Consider the following 4,483-nt stretch of genomic DNA (forward strand, 5'->3'; position numbering starts at 1 on the left):
GGAAAAGAACTTCATGGCATAGAAGCATAGAAGGGTTGCAAAAGAGTCGAAGGAAATCCTTCTTGATGTTATCTACGTCTAGGGACTAGAAATTGTGATCCTTGTCTTCTTCCATAAGAGGGGTATCTACTAGTGTGGGGACTAAAGTGTCAGCCGCACTAATGTGAGGTACAAAACTCTCAATGGACTTCACTTCCCCTTGTACAGGCGAACCTAGTTGTCCCTGTTTTTGTCTAAACATGTTAAATTCTACAGAAAGATTTCCAAAAGAAAGAGTCATTGAGCCATCCCGACAATTGATTTGGGCATTGGTGGTTGCCAAGAAAGGACGCCCTAAGATGATGGGAATGGAATCATGAGCAACTTCTGTGTCAAGAATAACAAAGTCGGCTGGATAGTAAAAATCCTGAACTTTAATGAGAATATTTTCAACTACACCCTTGGGATACTTAATAGAATGATCGGCTAACCGCAAAAAGTCATTTTGGTTGGTTGAAGTTTTGTTAGACCTAGTTGTTTATATAAATAAAAAGGGAGTAAGTTAACACTCGCCCCCGTGTCTAATAAAAGCAAATTGTTATGAAGGTATCACCTAAGGTGCATTGTACAAGAGGGATCGACCGGGGTCCTTGTACTTAACAATTCCGTTATATTCGGATAAAGAGGGATATTGTTGATTTAAGAATGTTTAAAAGTAGGGTATGTTGGTTTTCCTCTTCTTGGTGCACAACTCTTTTAGAAACTTAGCGTGTCCGGGTAGACTTTTTATAGCTTCTAGAAAAGGTAGGTTTATAGTCAAATTTTTAAACACTTCCCTAATCTCATCAAAATTCTCGCCCTTTTAAACACAACTAGTCTTTGGGGATTTTGTGCTTTATCGCTATTTTTAGCGAAGGGATAAAAGTATTATTAGTCTTTGCTTTATCTCTATCCGTTTTCCATCTAGGTATCCATATTGGAACCTCTACGTGTAGGTCTTCACTTTCTATTATTGGGTCTTGTAATGTTTGCCACTTTTGGTTGTGGTTTAACCGGTACTTCTATAGTTGTAGGGTCTTGAGTTTCTATTATAGTATTTGGTATGGTATCATTTTTAGTTTGGGGGTAATCTTTAGGCATAGTCACTTGGTTATCAACTACTACCCGAATGAAGGGTAGTATCGGCCCTGTAGGTCCCCTTTGGTTTATATTACCATTACACTGAATACTTTTTATTTCGAAGGCGGTGTTTGTTGACTTAGGATTAGGCACTGCTTGACCAGGAAACACGTCGGTTTGGTTATTATTTTGGTTAGAAGACATGTCAATAACCTTTTGGTACAAAGACTGCATCGTTTGTTTAATCATATTAGAGTTTTGATCATGCTGATCTTTCATCAAGTTGGAGTTTTGTTGCATAATTTGATTTTGTTTCTCCAACAAGGTCACTACTACTTTGTCTGTAGATGGTTGTATTGGAATTAAAGCTTGTTGAGCGTTCATGTCTTGATGTTGATAGTTCTGGGTTATGGGTACTAAATCTCTATTCTGGTCACCTAAGTTCCCTTGTCCTTGATGTTGAGTTAACTGGTTGAAGTGTGATGGTTGTGTTGGTGTTTGTGCATAGACAAGAGGAAAATAGAAGTCGGAATGCTCAAGACTACAACAGACATTACAACGCGTAGAGTTAATGTTCATGACTAGAGTGGGTTGTTATTGAACAGAGATGGCATCTATCTTTTTAGTGAGGGCATCGATAAGAGTTTTAAGCTCGGGATCATGTTTAACCTCAAGAGAAGAAGGAGAGGAGCGTTAGGAATCGTTACCTCCCCAATTGTTGTTTTTCTTAGATTGATCTTCTAAGAATTTATAAGCCTCCAAGGCTCCTTTACTAAGAAAACTACCCCCAGTCATGATATCTAGAACCTCCTTATGATAATGTGAAAGCCCCTTGAAGAAAGCACGAACAAGCGTGTCTTTTCGCAAGATTATGATCTTGGGCATTCAATGAGAAGATCGATGAAATGATTCCGTGGCCTCAAAAAAGGATTCATGAGGATTACGGTTGAAGAAATGAATCTTCTTGAAGCATTTCATCTGTATTTAGTGGTGGGTAAAATTGTTCCATGAACAATTGAACAAATTGAGCCCATGAGTCCACGAGTTTGGCGTTTGGGCAGCTTAACCAAAGCCCGCCTTATCGGCTAGGGTGAAAGGAAACACCCTAAGTTTAACTTGATCTGGACTTATGCTAGGATGATGGAATGTAGTGAGAACTTGGTCTATCCTACGCGATGTCTTTGGTAAGGCTTCTCGTGGTCTAAACCATGAAAAACCGGTAACAAGTTAAATATATTAGGGGATTCAAAATCCCCACTAGGTCTCTACAAGAACGATGCATGCGACTTAGGGCCATCGTTTAGGGCTTTATAAAAATCAGAGAGAGGAGTCTCTTGTTCTTTAGCCATTGATGCAAGTGCAGTGTATGAAATTCTAGATAGGCGTGTTGTATTTATTTCTACGAAAAACAAGCCTGATTATACTAGAATTAAAACTCCTCTGACAAAAGAAACGAGTGGAAGAAAGGAATACCTGATTGCGTCCTTGCTTTGCTTATGAATAGCGTCTTGTTTACGCGTGTTCAGTGTATATAATAAGTTAGAACACTGAAAAACTTGAAAAATCGAAGTTCGAAACAAAAATGTGGAAATCCGGCTAAAATCAGCTCAGGGCGCGGGTGCGCTCTCCTTGGGCGAAGGTGCGCCTCAGGGTTTTGTGAATGTCCAGTGTTTGAGCGTGGGTCATGCTCGGTTTGGGCACGGGTCGCACTCAGCTTCCAGTGTTTTGAGCGCAGGTGCGCTTGCTTAGGGCGCGGGTCGCGCTCAGGAATTTCAGATGTCCAGTGTTTGAGCGCGGGTCACGCTCGGTTTGGGCGTGGGTCGCGCTTTAGGGTTTTCAAGTTTTAGGCCTTTTATCGTACTCCAAAAAATTTGAAATTTTTACAGTAATTTGGTAAGACGTCTATCAAGTAGCCTATGAAATTTCAGATCAATAGAAGCTATAAAAGTCCCTCAACTGCCCTCCAAACTTTGCGAAACAGTTTTCGGACACAATACAAACAACCGAATGGTTATCCAATCAAAACAAAGCCAAAAATTTCCAAATTTTTACTGGAGACTCCTGACAGATCCTACTTGTTCCTGTAAAAATGTTAGAGCAATTTGAGTTCTATAACTTCTCCTTATCGGCTGGTGTTCCAGATATTAAGTGTTTGCAACACTGCAGAAACACACTGGAAACACTCTACTATTTAGGTGGTCAAAACAAATAAAAAACTCGTAAAATTTTTACTACAAACTCCTGACTTAGGATAGATACTCCTGTAAAAATTATAGAATTTTTAGAACTCCCTAAGTAACCTTACTCGTCTGTTTTTCAAGAACATACGGTGTGAAAACTGAAATGCAGCATTGTAAAAATCATATTTTTTTCACAAGGTAAACCAACTTTGAAAAATCTGAAAATATTCCAGTAAATCAACAACACATTAAATATTATGTATGAAAATTTTCAAAATTTTGGAAAATTGAGAAATACCTTCACCGCAGTGTTTTTCTCTGTGAATCCGCAGCCCCTATGCCTGAAACAGTGAACAGTTCCGAAAATTCAAGAAAGAAGAATGAAAAATTAAAAGGGTGGGTGGGTAGAGAATGGGGGATTGCCCCTTGGATTCAAGCAATTGAATTCTTCTCTAGAACGAGATTAAGATGGCAACGGCGCCATTTGATAACCCGTAAAAATAATAGAATCCTAAATATTAATGTTAGCAACACTAATACGTAATCCTACCGTTCTTACGTTTAAATCAATTCTTCTTACTCTCAAAACATAATCATGCAATATAATGAGTAAGGATTCGTCCACTCTTAACTCTCTAGACTTAAATAGAATTCAACTAATCAAACCCAAAAGGAACAATGGTGAGAGTAATGATTTGATGTGAAATTTCTATACTACCATTCCCAACACAAGAACAATAATAACAATAAGACATAATTAAATTAAACTGAAATTAAACTAATTTAGAACTAAAATTGTGAATAACTAATTATGAATTTAAGACAACTAAATCTAAATAAGAATTTAAGCAATAATCTAAATTGAAATGAAGAACTAATACTTTATTCTAAAAACTAAAATATGATTCTAAACTAACTAATTGAATGAATGTAAAAAAACTAGATCTAGATCTAAAAACTAATCTAGATCTATCTTTTTCTAACCCTAAACTCTATTAACATTAGCTTCCTAACCTAACTGCCATTAACAAAGAGTCAAGCTTTTGTTTTTATACTTTCAGATCCAAAAATCGTGCATGGGCTTGGAGCCATGTTTTTGGCTGGAAAATCGGGCCCAAAACCCAATTTCTTTAGTCCAAAATGGGCTCTTGGTGTAGTTGGCTTCGACAGGATATTTCATCCCACTTCTGCTCATCTGATTGGGC

The sequence above is a fragment of the Coptis chinensis genome, chromosome 8 (assembly GCF_015680905.1).
Source record: "Coptis chinensis isolate HL-2020 chromosome 8, ASM1568090v1, whole genome shotgun sequence".
NCBI lineage: Eukaryota > Viridiplantae > Streptophyta > Magnoliopsida > Ranunculales > Ranunculaceae > Coptis > Coptis chinensis.